The sequence below is a fragment of the Dendrobates tinctorius genome, unplaced genomic scaffold (genome assembly GCF_039654945.1).
Source record: "Dendrobates tinctorius isolate UK_male_01 unplaced genomic scaffold, ASM3965494v1 ptg000241l, whole genome shotgun sequence".
Taxonomy (NCBI): Eukaryota; Metazoa; Chordata; class Amphibia; order Anura; family Dendrobatidae; genus Dendrobates; species Dendrobates tinctorius.
Genome location: NW_027361908.1, coordinates 872,350 through 888,582, shown reverse-complemented (window position 1 = coordinate 888,582; position 16,233 = coordinate 872,350).

The following is a 16,233-nucleotide window of genomic DNA, read 5'->3' as shown; positions in this document are numbered from 1 at the left end:
CAGTGGTATTGCCTTCCTCCAGGGAGGGTGATGTCAGGCTTGGAGGCAATGAAGGGTCTCTCTAACAGTTAACCATGTCATGCAACACAGTTCCCACTCTAGGCCAGCAGAGGGAGCTCTGAACCAGAATTGGGGGAGGAGTGCTCTCTGAGGGTCAAGAAGGGAAATTAGGAGTTAGTGTGAGGAGGGCAACGTGTGTAGACGTGTGGAGAGAATCTGGAGGTTGAGCTGAGGATAGAAAGCTCCCTCCCAGTGATAGTGCATGATCTGGAGCCTGGTCTCCACGGTTATATGGATACTGAAGGTCCTGCAACAGAAACCTGAGGAATAGGAAGCTGTAAATGCTCTATTCCCAACTAAGACTCGGAGGCACAACAGCGACGGGTGAGCCAAGAGAGATAGAGGGCTACAGCTGTCTGCCATACGAGGTAGTTCTAAGAGAAGATAAGGAAGAACTTCAGTGTAACACTGTACTGCATGTACCTCAAGCCAGCGCTAGGAAGGAGACTACACAACCCATCTGATAGAGAGATCCCTGATATGCTTCCAGGCTAGCCTGCTCCTGTGCCATCTGTAACCAAGACCCTGGACTGTGTTTGCCAATTAAAGGTAAAGAAACTGCACCCTGTTGTGTCCTTGCCTCCTTGCTGCAACATCCTCAGCACTGGTACATCTCTGTGCCAACCACTGCACCCTCTTCCTAAACATTCCGCTACACTGCCCTGGGACCAACAGCCCTACCTGTGGAGGGTTACAACATCATTGCTGCACTACACCATCTGTCCCAGAGGATCTGCTTGCAGCGTTGGCTTAACACCTCCCTTGCCGAACACCACAGGTGGCGTCACGAATCATTTATAAACTTTATTCCCAACTCAACCCCTTTTACATGGGCGTCCAGGGCCACGGACCGGGTCACCGCAGCTGTGACAATCCCCTCTGAGAGACCTGCCCGGTACCGAGTACCCCACAGCCCTGGGAGGGCGACCCAATGGACCATAAAGGCATGTCTGGGTACATTTGGTGTAGAAAACCCCCACTGAATGCCTTTGAGATGAACTAGGATGGAGATTATGAACTAGACCCAAATTCTCTTCTGAATGAATGGGCAAAATTTCCCACAGACACTCCAAAATCTTGTGGCATGTGGAAGCTGTTATAGCCTCAAAGGAAAGTGATGAGGGCAATTTCTTATTAATGCCTCCTGTAGGTGAGATGTAATGTGTACATGTCCTAATATTTATCTACATATAGTGTATATAGCACTGTTGAAAACACTCAATGGGCTCTGTGCACATCATGATTGAGTCTTCAGTCAAAAATGTATAGCAGCAAGATTTTATGATAAGCATGTCAGACAGGAAGGCTCTAGCATTTGCCAATGCATAAAGCCACACATCAGCATAGGTCAACTAATGGCCTCAAATAAAAAATTGGATTAAAAGAAAATGCAAGCCTTCTTATAAAATTCAGAGGTAAACACTGGGTGTCAGCATGGTTCATCAACCTAGGAGAAAAGGGTGCTTGTGGGGAAAAAGCTATAAGGAGTCTACTTCATCCAATGGCAGCCAGAAGTTTAGCCAAGCATTATGTTTATTCTTTCAATGCTGAACTTTAGGTAGGAGATCATTGATTAAACTTCCCTAATTAGTGTGTTTTAGCAATTAGTGCAGTCATAATTTTCCAAGAAATATAATATCATGATGCAGTGTTACAAATGTTAGGGTTTGCAAAGTAACAGCTATGAAATGCATAGTCATTCTGAGACTTTAGAGAGTGAAGCACATGCCTGACAAGCTGCGGGTAACTTTGTTCTATCTCATTGAATTGGGACTTGAAAGTGTTGAAGCGATTGTGTGTAATGTGGAACTAGCTGGAAAAAATGAGTCAATGACATTGCAGAAGCTTTTCATGACTGCTACTCAATATCAAATGTCATTGCTATTAACAAGCTGCACAAAACAACTCTCCTGGGCATGCCAAGTGCCAGTCCACCCTAAGGGTGTTGTGACTGCCGCTGGACCCCGAGTCACATTCCAAGAAGTCAGCAATCCCAGTCACTGTACTAATTTACTCTATTGACAAAATGCAGAAGATTATTTAGCTATTGACATTGGCTCGATACTATAGATTTGGAAAATATCATGCTTATAATTTGATTCGATATTTGGCTATATGTGCTAGCTTGTAGAATATTATTCTACACTACATAGGTTCTTGCTGCATATCGCTGGTTATGCAATGTAACCAGTATTACTGGTATCACAAGGTAATTTGAGATTATCATTAATGAAGCAATTAAACTTTTTCCACGTAGTAAAGCAACACATTGAGAAAATATCACATAATGTAATGTGTTGCATTTACTAATAGGACTGAGGAAAATCAGGTATGCCATATTTTGTATTCGACTTTTTAAAAAACAAGAGGCGTGTAAAGATAGTTCATCTACCAAGATATGCCACGTTGTATCCAGTGATACTCAACACAACTTTTTCATGCAGAACAGTGTTGATAGGGTTTAGAAAATAACCTACATGAGCAATGTAGTGCCAATGGAGAAATATGCATTTAGCAATGGTAATATACTTACACACTGAGCCAACCATACTTCCAAAACCTTCTCATCTTTCAATTGCCAGCAGTGCTGGCAGAGATTCTGGATGCCGAATGTGCAGTGCACTAAGGCGCTCAACCAGGTTTACCTCTATTCTCAATATTTTTGCTAAGTTAGCTAGACAATCCAGACAATGGACCAATTAAAGCAGTGGTCACCAGCCTTTTTTGCACCAGGGACCGGCTTCAAGCAAGACCATTTTTCCTTGGGCCGGCAGGGTGGGATGGGAGTTGGGCAGAGGTGGGGCTTTGGTCATAAGGGGCGGGGTTGTGGATGGGAGTTGGATTTTACGTTGGATTTTAGTGCATACTTATTTAATTACTAGATGGTGGCCCGATTCTAACGCATCGGGTATTCTAGAATTTGGCCAGCGGGAGACCGACGTTCAAAAGATGGTCCAGGACGATCCACCATGATCGCCGATCTCACAGTGGGGGCCTGCTCGCTACTGCGTGTCACACTGAGGCTAAGTACCCACGTTGCAGAAATGCTGTGGAAATTTCCACAGCATTTCCGCAAGTCCCGCTGCGGGAAAAACGCATGTGAATTTTCATGTGTTTTCCCGTGGAAAACATGCGTTTTTCACGCGATTTTCGTGTGCGGAATTCAAGCTCATTCCAAGCGATTTGAAGCACATTTGTCAGGCATAGTGTTTGAAAATTGTGATCAACTTTTACTATTGATGCTGCCTATGCAGCATCAATAGTAAAAGATAGAATGTAAAATATAATAAAAAATAAAAAAAGGTTATTCTCCTCTCCACGCTCCCGGCATCTTCCGGTCCCAGTAATGCATAGCGCGAAGGACCAGAGATGACATCACTCTCGCGAGAGCGCAACGTCATCAGCGGTCTTTCGCGCAAAGGATTACTGGGACCACGCCGTGCGCGTGGTGAGGAGGGAAAGAGTCCGGGGGCCGTCAGAAGGCGAGTATATCACTATTTTTTATTTTAATTCTATTTTTTACAGGTTTATGGTACCCAGGGCCTGGAGGAGAGTCTCCTTTCCTCTGGACCCTGGGTACCATCTGCAGTTTAAGCGCTGTACCGGTCATCTCCCGGCTGCATCGCCGCTGACATCTGTGCGGCAGGAGATGACCCACGGCAACTGTCGGGGAGATCAGCGGCTGGCGCTGCAGATCTGCCGGCGGTAGCGGTGGCGTGCGTCTTTGAAATTCCGCGTCAATACGCGGCCGGACTGTGCCTGTCACTGATTGGTCGCGCCCGGCCGGGCGCGACCAATCAGCGATGTGGGATTTCCGTTACAGACATACAGACAGGATTAAATAGTAGATGACATCTATAATGTGAATGTGACTCAACTCACCATAGGTTCAGAATGAGTGGTAGCACCGGGCTTGTTTCCCTGGATCAGTGGGAGCACTGGGCTTGTTTTCCTGCAACAAGACAGTTCCACCTGTAATCCCCGATATATAGTATGATGGTACCACACCTGTAATCTCCCATATATAGTATAATGGCCCCAGAACCTGTAATCCCCCATATATAGTATGATGGTGGCTTGGATGCTTACCAAGCCTCGACCACCCTCCTTTCTGTCGGTATACAATCTTTGGGCGCTAGACTTAGGGTATGTGCACACGTTGCGGATTTTAAACCAAAAAAGGGCCACATATCCATAAATTAAAGACACTATGAGATACTTGGAATCAATATATTCAATTTTATTAAGGACACCATAGGACACATTAAAAACACAATATAAGACAACACATAGGAAAAAAGCAAAATACAGGGGGAGTGAGCAGCACACGTACTTTATATTGAAATATAGCGTTAATCCAATCCAATATTTTATATATAGAAATATTGGCCAATAAATATATAAAAATACATAGAAATAAAGTGCAGTGCACATATGAAATAGTTATTAGCCAGTAAAGTGCATAAGGTAAATAGTAAATCCCACTATCTAATTAAACATAAGGAAAAAGTTTCAAGTACTAACCAGGATTCATCATATACGTGCCGTCACTGCCACCCCACTCTACAACGCGCGTTGCAATGACGGCACGTATATGATGAAACCTGGTTAGTACTTGAAACTTTTTCCTTATGTTTAATTAGATAGTGGGATTTACTATTTACCTTATGCACTATACTGGCTAATAACTATTTCATATGTGCACTGCACTTTATTTCTATGTATTTTTATATATTTATTGGCCAATATTTCTATATATAATATATTGGATTGGATTAACACTATATTTCAATATAAAGTACGTGCGCTAGCTCATTCCCCCTGTATTTTGCTTTTTTACTATGTGTTGTCTTATATTGTGTTTTTAATGTGTCCTATGGTGTCCTTAATAAAATTGAATATATTGATTCCAAGTGTCTCATAGTGTCTTTAATTTATGGATATGTGGCCCTTTTTTGGTTTATAATGCTCTTTTGCCAATATCATTTGATTATGCATTAGGTTTTCTATACTCCTATTTTTTTGGTTACACGTTGCGGATTTGTCTGCGGATTTTTCCGCACAGAATCCGCATCTCTTGGCAGAAAACGCAGGTGTGCTTTTGATGCGGTTTTTCATTGCGGTTTTGACTGCAAATTTGTCTGTGTTTTTGACAGCAATAAAGATATCAAAACTTTGACAAACTTGACTAAGGGAAAAAAAAAAATTGTGATGTCATTTCCTTGTCCAACCATTCTTCTTCCATTCTCCATTTTGCAAAATAAAAAAGCCAATATGAGTGGAAGGTTGCTCGAAGAGCAGAGCACCCAGCAGAGCACAGAGTGGCCCCCCCAGCTACAAACACCAGCCCGCAGCCGCCCCAGAAATGTTGCATCTGTAAGATGCGCCAATTCTGGCGCTTAGCCTCTCTCTTCCCACTGCCTGTCCATTATTAATCCAGAAGTATGAAAGGGGAAATAAAACACACAGACATTTCATAAAAGTATTTTAATGAAATAAACACACTTTTTTGACAAAATTTTATTGGACTCCTATTCTGACTGAAGCCCTTGTTCTCCTAGAAAAAATAAAAAATAAACCAATTGTATACTCCCTGGTCCCACGACGATCTGCCATGGAGAACAGTTACATCAGGAGATGTGACTGCTCTCCACGGCTCCAGCAACACACTGACAGGAGCTGGCTCCTGCAGTGTGTCACTGCGCATGTGCGAGAGTTTACCGGAGTTCATTGACTCCGGTACTCTCGCTTTACAGCACAGCTGCGTGGGAAAATTCTCAGGCAGCACTAGTGCCATAAAGTGACAGCACAGAGCTGCTAAACTCCGGCAAACTCAGTGATACACTGCCATGAGCTTAGCTCCTGGTAGTGTATCACCGGAGGAAGTGACAGATCAGCGTGGGACACTCGTTTTATTGGATTTCTGTGGACCAGGGAGTATATTATTGGTTTATTTTTTCTAGGGGACAGAAGGCTTCAGGGAATTAGGTGTGTTGTATGGTAAGTATGTACGCTATGTTGTATGTTGTATGTACAATTATAAGTCACACTATCGTCACATGGAGACACACAGACGCACACAGACAGACGCACACAGATTTACACACACAGATAGACAGACACACACTCACATACATACCAGGTCAATCAGATACCCGGAATCCATCCCCATGTGACGATAGCCCTCCATTTTGGCTCCAAGATGGTGACTTCCTTCCTGCACACACACACACACACTACGCCCACACACTTGACATCACTTCCCTCTGCAGCGTTTTTGACACCCTAATCCGCAGCAAAACCGCAGATCTTTTTTACATCTGCGGTTTGGCTGCGGATTGGACAAAATCAATGGAAGTCAATGGGTGCAGAAACGCTGCAAATCCGCAAAAAGAATTGACATGCTGCGGAAAATAAAACGCTGCGATTCCGCACGTTTTTTTCCGCAGCATGTGCACAGCGTTTTCAAATTTCCCATAGATTAACATTGTATGCACAACGCATTTCGGATTTGAGGCAATTCCGCGCGTCCAAAAGAGCTGCGGTAACGCATCAAAATCCGCAACGTGTGCACATAATTTGGGTGGAGACCTTCATGCATTGTGAGATTGTGAGGAGCTTTTGTGTCTTCACATCTGCAGCTTTCATCTCTTCTTTTGGCCAGCACACTATGTCAGCAGGGTATCTGATAACTGACAGGGCATATGTATTGATGGCGTGGATTTTATTCTTCCCATTGAGCTGGCTCTTCAGGCTCTTCTTTCCTTGCCTCCTCATTATATATACGTATATAATATTATATATATCTCAACAAAAAAAATCCCCCACGGGCGGGAGAGCAGAGTGAACGCTCTCTGGACACAGGCACATAACAGCATCAGTGCTTTCCCAGCTGCAGCCACATGTGCATTGCAGCGTTCAGATGATGAACGCAGAGTGCATACGCACGCCTCGCCCCGGTGATAATGAACCACCAGGGCAGGCACCCAGAAAATTAGTTGAAGGAGCCGGCACTTGTAAAAACAGGCTGGCAGTCCACCAAGCAGCGCCACACCACAGCCCACTGGGCAAGTGCCCAGAAGAGCAGATTAGCAATCCTGGCCTGCAGTGTGCCGCCACAGAGCAGAGCACACTGTCAGTGTTTAGTGCTGGTCTGTGGGAGCGCCGCAGACCAGCAAAAAAAACCTAACCCATTAACACATACCGCAATTCATGATGCACAGATACAGCAGAGAAATATAGGTATAGTACAATGTCAAAGATTTCACTTCTTACATAACATGAGTGATATCAATAGCTCAGAAACCAGACAGTATAGTCCTGCATACAGTACCGTATTATGGGCACCACATAGCGCTCCATATGGAATAATGAGCCCCATATATTGCTCCATACAGTATAATGAGCCTCATATATTGTTCCTTACAGAATAATGGACCCCATATAATGCTCCATACAGTATAATGAGCCCTATATAATGCTCCATATAGTGTATTATGGGCCCCATAAATTGCTCCATACAGTATAATGAGCCCCATATACTGCTCCATACAGTATAATGAGCCACATATATTGCTCCATACAGTACTATGGGCACCACATAGCGTTCCATACAGAACAATGAGCCTCATTCACTGCTCCATACAGTATAATGAGCCCCATATATTGTTCCTTACAAAATAATGGATCCCATATTATGCTCCATACAGTATAATGAGCCCATATGATGCTCCATACAGTATAATGAGCCCTATATAATGCTCCATACAGTATGTGATGGGCTCCATACAGTATAATGAGCCCCATATATTGCTCCATACAGTATAATGAGCTCCATTTATTGCTCCACACAGTATAATGAGCCCCATTTATTGCTCCATACAAGACCTCATATAATGCCCCATAGAGAATATTATGTGCACCATAAAATGCTCCTGTACATGATGAGCCCCATATACTAAATATATAATGGGCACCCTATACTACTCCATATGTAATTGGCCCCATAAGATGCTCCAAACATTTTAAAAAAAATCCTCACCTCGCCGCCGCTGCTCTACTCCAGACTCCTCAGCGTCGGCGTCTTCCGGCTCTCTGCACTGTGACTGTTCAGGCAAAGGGCGCATACTAGTCACGTCATTGCGCCTTCGGACCTGTGCGTTACAGTAAGAGGACGTGGAAGATGCTACAGCGGTGGAACAGGGACAGGTGTGCTTAAATGATTGGCTCCACCATGAAGCACTGAGAGCCTTATTTGGTATGAACAGTCATTCTGTGCTGACAGACTCCCATTAAACCTAGGTGTTATGGAGACCTAGTAAAAAATCTCCTTTAGACCGCACTGTTGCTACTCATGTAACACAAAGCTTATGGCGAGCTGCAATGCCAGCCACAGTCCATGGACTGGAGTGGCATTGTGTCTCCTTCTTTGCAGGCTCATACTGTGCAGCAATGTTTCTGGCTATTTCCTATTAGAAAACACTCCAACTATCCAATAGCTGTCAATTAGTATAAACCAGGACAGGACTATTTAACTCAATTATGATATTTATGAAAGTATGACCAATTGATCCAGAATCCACATGTGAAACATGACTTATACTGTTCTTCTTCAAGTGGTCTTGAAAGAAAATACTTTTTTTTTTTTTTTTTTAAATCCTCAACCTTCCTTAGCAACCACTTGGCAACATGTAATGGAATGGTGATATACTGTAGTTTAATCACAGAAACACACTGTACTCTTTGACTGAGCAAAAAAAAAAAAAAAAATCAGAAAGTGGCATGTTTTCATATAGATCAAGTCTTAATATCTCTATCTTACATCTTAATATTATTTTCTATTTGGTTTATACTGTGCATTTCTATTATGCAAATTATACAAAATGGTTTATTACTACTTCTGTTCACTCATGTTGTCAAATAACTGTACATGCATTGATAAAAATGCATTTGTATTATTAATAATAGCAACAAAGAAACTAGTTTTGGGCCTTTTTTAAAAAAAAAATAGGTTAATGCACCACTCCAGCGGGTTTTTTTATTTAACCGCTGGAGTGGTGCTTCAAATGTAAGTCCCCTGCCCATCTGATACTCACCTTCTGGCATTTAAGCCCTCAAACACTTGTATTGAGAGCTTGTGATGTGGCTTCTGATATCTGGCCACTCAGAAGTTATTGTGACAAGATGGCATCGCGGGACCGAAGCGGTGCCGAAAAACGGTGAAGTCGCTGGAGGGCGAGTATGTGATCAGTGGCAGAGAACTTATGCGCCACTCCAGCACTGGAGTTGTGCTTTAACACATAATGGGGTAGAACTAATCCAATGCATCAGAATTCAGAATCAGTTTGTGTTAGAAATGCATGCAAGTATTGCACTGGATTTGTTATGTGTTGCAAGCAGTTGGGGTCCATACACATGATTTTTTTTAAAGCAGAAGCACTTCAGAAAATGTTGACATTTACTACTGCACTTTTAAGACGCTATATAAGATGCCAAACGTCTTCCGTCTGTGTTTTTGAGCTGTCCATAGATATAGTTTGTGGTGTCTTCCAACCAGAAAAAATGGTCAGGTCGCTTCCTTTCACCACTTTGCGTCTTTTGAAACCTGATGTGGTTAACAGACAATCAAAACACTGAACATATGAGCAGCAAGTTGTTCTAACATAGAAATACACATGTTCAATCTTTTGATCGTTTTTTAGGGCGATTTTTCATGGGTGTTTCGGAGCATAGCAGTTTGGAAAAGGACATCATGTGCACATAAAGTTACAAGTCATTGTTTAAAAAAACGGGCATATTTTGGGGAAAACATGGCATAACATAGCTGAAAGGGGCATGACTTAAGATGGGCCAGTGCTCAACATAATATTAGCATAAAGTAAGCCAGGAGTCTCCAACCTGTGGCTCACGGCTGTCAACTTTGTGCATTAGCACCAGGTCTAGCAAACAGATATGAAGAGCGGGGCTCCAGATGGTGACTTTTGTGAGTTTCACCACATAGAAGAGCAGATCTAGATGGGCATATACTGGCCATAGGGGGTTAGAGATAAATTAAGTATGTCAAGCTGAAGATTGGATGAGGAGGTGCTTGAAGCTGGAGTTGATGGTGTGGTGGGAATGCTTGATGCAAGAATACCGAATGGCGGTGAGGTGGGAGTCCCTGGATGTAGATATACTGCCTCAATCTGTTTTCTATGGGAAAACTTTGACTATCATAACAATAATGGGAGCTCTGGGTGTCATCACTGTTACGGGGGCGAGAGCTGGATTTCACTACACAGGGGAGGCTGGAAGTGACTCAGAACCCTCTCCAGAGCTGAATGTGACTCTCGAGCAGGCTTGGACTTGCCCACAGGAGAACAAGAAAATCCTCCGGTGGGCCCCTGTGCAAGAGAGGGCAACCACCCTCTTATATGAGCAGTACTGGGCACAATATACTTGAAATCACTATGCAAAGACAAAGGCAGTATCTTATTCATATAGCAATCTACCGAGTTTATTGTTATATAAATTGGTGATTGAGGATAGTGTCACAAGTAGCTGAAAAGTGGGTTTGGTTACTGGTAGATTCTCAGCTCCCCAGTCAGACACTGCCTCAAGGTCAGAAAGGTTGAGGACCACGGAGGTAAGCTAACCAAAAAGTGGTGTTAAAGGGGTTGTCCGGGCTTTTCACATAATCTCAGTACATATCTGGGCTGCAGAATTATGACAATAAGTAATTTACTTTCTGTCACTAGTTTGCACAGTTTTCTAGATATTCTGAACAGAACGTCCAAGGGGAGGGGGGGTGTTCTGGCATTGAAATGAGAACTGGTCGTAACCTCCTACTCTACTCCAGACATGCCCTCTATAGCAACAACCCCACCCTCCATAGCTACAGGCCCTCCCCGTCCACATGAAGAAGCCCTCATCACACAGTAACAAATCCTCCCCCTCTAGCAGCCTCAGTGCAGAGAGCAGACCACCCAGCTGCTCCTCCCCCAGACACACGCTGAACACTGATCTATGGAAAGTGAAACTAGTGAGGAGGGATGATCGTCCTGTATTCTGGGCCACTCCATGATTACAATACATAACTCATTATCAGTAATTCCTTCCCTCACTGTCCCAGGCTGCTGGCAGCAGTGAGAACAGACTGTGTGATGGCCAGTGATGGGGGTCTGCAGCTTCTAATCTGCACAGGGGATGGCAGTCACTGATGTAATCTGTTGTGTGACAAAGCCTCTGCTGTGTGAATGAGACAGCTCTGTGTCACTGATGTCTTCACACAGCAGCAGATTTGGTGCAGTGTATGTGTGAGCACTGTGTCTCTAATGACACAAATACTGATGGGAGCAGCCTGTCCCAGAATACAGGACGATTTTCCCTCCTCACTAGTTTCACTTTCCATAGATCACTGTTCAGCGTGTGTCTGGGGGAGGAGCAGCTGGGTGGTCTGCTCTCTGCAGTGAGGCTGCTAGAGGGGGAGGACTTGTTACTGTGTGATGAGGGCTTCTTCATGTGGACGGGGAGGGCCTGTAGCTATGGAGGGTGGGGTTGTTGCTATAGAGGGCATGTTTGGAGTAGAGTAGGAGGTTATGACTAGTTCTCATTTCAATGCCATAACACACCCCCCCTTGGACTTTCTGTTCAGAATATCTAGAAAACCGTGCAAACTAGTGACAGAAAGTAAATTACTTATTGTCATAATTCTGCAGCCTAGATATGCACGGAGATTATGTGAAAAGCCCAGACAACCCCTTTAAGGAAAAGTGTCCAGCAATACGTGCTATATTTGCCACACAGCTTGTGCCACTGTGAAATTTGGCACATCTGTCTGCCTAACGTAGTTTTAATCCATCTAAATTTAAGACATTAATACATGCCTATTGTTTTTAGCATTGAGAACTGAAAATGGCCATGCTATTCTGTATAGAGCATATGTGGTTTTCTGCTTCTTTAGTGGGTCTCAATGGCTCAACACACATTTTCTTCAGGCCAAGGCAGAAACAGGTTTTTACATTAGTACATGCTCCTATTTTGAATGCTAACTGAAAGGAACTAAATAAAACATATCCCATCCCTTCCCCTTAGGTTTTGTATGCGGAGGCAAAGAAGCACCTGCTATTTTACCCCGTGATCACTTAAAGTTGCTATGGCAGCCCACAAGACTGATAACTGTGGACGCATTATCGGTATGGATGGTGCCAACTTCAACAGCTGGACAGACAGAAATTGTAATCAAATACATAAGAAGTCTATAATCTCTCAAATCATATCGTAATGAAAAAACTTGCATCCACAGTTTTACACTATAATCGCTATCATCTTTACATTGTATAGCCAATTTTCTTAAAATGAAATAACTACAACTTATATAGGGAAAAATCTAATTTATACAATATATTTTTTTGCAAATGTTGAGCCTTTAAGCTTTGCAGTATTGGGCTTACCCTCAACACATGTAGGTTTCTCCAAGCAGCTGACTGAGGATGTGAAAATTAAGATTTTCATTGTCATAAAAGGGCAGACGAGTACGTATTACGCAGGGGTGGGGAATCTTTCTGTGAACGGCCGTTTGTCAGTTATGTTCGGTCAAACATTTCATTAAATGGACTGTCGGCACAGAATGACTGTTGAAACCAAGTACAGACGCTTGGTGCATCATGGCGGGGACAAACATTTATATACACCTTCCTATCGCCACTACCCCACTTTTTTGATTGACAGCTCTGGCTTGTAACCATAGAAGGGTGGAGAGATGGAAGCAGTGTCGGACTGGGGTGCCATGGGCCCATCAGTAACATTGACTTTTGGGGACCCACTTTCACCTGCATACAAATATTACACTACCCTCATTCACAAATTTACCTATAACATTATGTAATAAGTTGGTGTATGAATGATGAGATGCTGCTTCTTTCTGTACAGAGTGAATCAAGTACTACCCATACAGTAAGGTTGTGGGCCCAGATTTGCACAGGGGCCCACCGGGGGATTCCCCTGTTACTCTATGGGCCAGTCCGAGCCTGAATGGAAGTAGATGGATAGGTGAAATTAAATGCTTGGCAATGCCATGATGCACTAAACAACTGTACTTGGTTTGAAAAGTCATTCTGAGCTGAGCATCCTTTTAACTCACCACTAGAGATGAGAGCCTTTGCCTTTTTAGGGTCGAGTCGGGTTTCATGAAACCCGACTTTCTCAAAAGTCGAGTCAAACGAAATCGTCCGACTATCGTGTAAAGTCGAAGGTCCGACTGAAACACGAAACCCAATGCAAGTCAATGGGGAAGCAAAGTCGGCAGGGCGTGGAGGACAGTAAACACACCTACATGCCGGACCACTTTTTTAAAGTGCGCTAAAACTCTCTCTCTCTGGACGCTGCACATGTCATCTCGTTGCCCACAGTATACATCCTTGCTCATTGGCTGAAAAAAAAAGTCACCAGCAAGCATTCAGTGAAATCCGACTTTGGCGCTCGGGTCGCCGACTGCATGGCCGACCTCACGCTATGGTTGGGTTTCGCTCAGCGAAACCCGACTTCGGCAAAGTCCGGCGACTTTTGAATCTGACTGACCTGTTTCGCTCAACTCTACTCACCACTAATATGATAGCTAAAGCTGCTTCTTTATGGTGAGGTATGATGTTAGGTGGTATGGATGATGTTGCTACTCGCAACTGCTTTTCCAGGTTTGCCTCAGTCAATCTGGAGCGCAATCGACTCTTTGCGATGACAAGTTTTGCAGAGAACGCCTCACAGCAGTAAGTTGTTCCAAATACAGATGCATATTACAGTACCTGTAGCCTCAAAGTGGGAAATCCATCACTGCTCACATCAAGTTTATAAAACTCAAGCATTGGTACATCTAATGTAGATGTATAAAACGCTGAAACAGCTGTATATACTTCACATAGGATACACAGACTGCAGTACACATCACATAGAAGACAATAAGACTGTTGTATATAATAAATTTATTTCTATAGCATCAACATATTCCGCAGCACTTTACATTTTAGAGGGGACAGGTACATACAATAAAGACATTACAGAATAATAATAATCGCATAAATCAAACAGATACCAAGAGGAGCGAGGGCCCTGCTCAAAAGCTTACAATCTATGGAGGAAATAGGAGAGACACGAAAGGTGGATGGTAAAAATTTCTTGTATTGTACGATCCAGCGAGCAATATAATAAATAGGGTATTCACATAACACTGCATGAACCGGTCACCAGGCAGTATCAGTACAAGTACAGACACAGAGGGCTATTAAGTGCATGGAGGGTGTAAACAGATGCTACAAGGGTTCTGATTTTGAAGAAAATTTTGCACAAGTTAGGTGAGGCAATAAACCAGTCTAAAGAAATGCGTTTTAAGGCCACGCTTAAAAATGTAGGGATTGAGAATTATTCGAATTGTCCTGGGTAGTGTATTCTAGAAAATTGGCGCGAGAAGTCTTGGAGACATGAGTGGGATATGCATCAAATAGGAGACACTGAGACTGATGTATACACACATCACATAAGAGACACTGAGACTGCTGTACACATCACGTAGTAGAAGACACTGAGACTGCTGTATATACATCAAATAGGACACACTGGGACTGATATATTCACACATCACAGGAAACACAGGCTTCTGTATATACATCACATGGGAGACACTGGGGCTGGTATACATACAGCACATTAGAGGCAGTGTGTTTGATGTACATACATTTCACAGGAGCAGGACAGGAGTGCAGAGTGTGCCAACAAAGAAAATTCTGATGCTGAAACTAGCCAGCGGCCAGACGTAATCCAGCATTTTGTCCATTGGTGTGTTGAAACAATAAATGTTGCATACACGTGCCTGCACTCTATGGAAAAATTAAAGGGCTGGTGGTCCAACCACTGAGTCCCATCGGAAAACTGCATGATGGACAAAGCAAATGACCACCCTTGATATAAAAAAACATCTAAATGGTCCCACCAGTGGTTTTGGAGTTTGGTTGCAGTAACAACTAGAATTTTTCTTCCTTTCATTTTGACAAAAAAAGCCTTGAAAAACAATAAAAAAAAAAATTACTTGTGAGCTTACCTGAATAGTGACTATAGGAAAGCAGCAGAAGAATAAGAAGTAATCAAGGGGTCCCTTGTAACACTAGCAGACTTTATACAGTAAAATGTCACCACTACACCAGCACCACCTTTATTGCAGGGTAACTTCACAATACAGAAATAATACATGATTATGACACAATTAAGTGATAATTCACACAGTGATGTCACATAGAAAAAAATACATCTATAATCATCTCAAAAACAGGACATGGAGCATGGATATAAAGAAATGGAAGCCTGCACAAGTGGCATAACTTGAAGCTCATGGTTGAATGCAAAATTTCTAACAGGTGCCAAAATATCAGGGGTGTCACAACTCTTGTCAGAATACCTGGGGCCAGGAGCTCCTTCCCTGACCCTAACCCTCAGGGCCTCCTAGCTATCCCTGCTCCCTGGATTATTGCTGAAAGTGAAGACACCCTGACCACTTATCTTATGGAACGCCTGAACTGAATCAGCCCTATATCTGTCCCCCCTCCCCCACTCAGGGAAGTGGGAAGTAATATTGCATGTATATACACAAACCAGACTAACAAGGAAAAATGTACAGGTATAAATGAAAATACCAAATATACAAATATGCACTCACAGACATCTAAGAGGAATACCAGGGAGAAAAGGAAGGCAAACTAAATAGGAGAGTATGAGGATTTGCACACAGCCGAAACACCAAGCAACAGTAAAGGATCAACACTCCAAACGCTTTTAACAACCGACTTCTCCACTCCAAACCAGGCAATATAAGACTAACACTGGCAATCTAGATTGTCAGAGGAAAGTATATATAGGAGAGGGGAATGGCCAATCCTGAACACCTGAGATCATCCAAGCAGGAAAGCTTTGAGACTAAGCTGAACAGTTTAACCCCTGCACTGCTAACAGAAACCTGCGCGGTTTTATATGAAGGAGAAGTGCTTCTAATCAATGTACGTGAAATCACATGCTGCATTCTTCTGGCACATCTCTCTCTGTAAACCCATCACTATATACCGTGACAGTGCCACCCTTCTAAGAGGGACCTCCGGAAACACAGGGACGGGTCAAACAGTGTGCCACGTGAAAGGACCAGATCATCCTGACCAC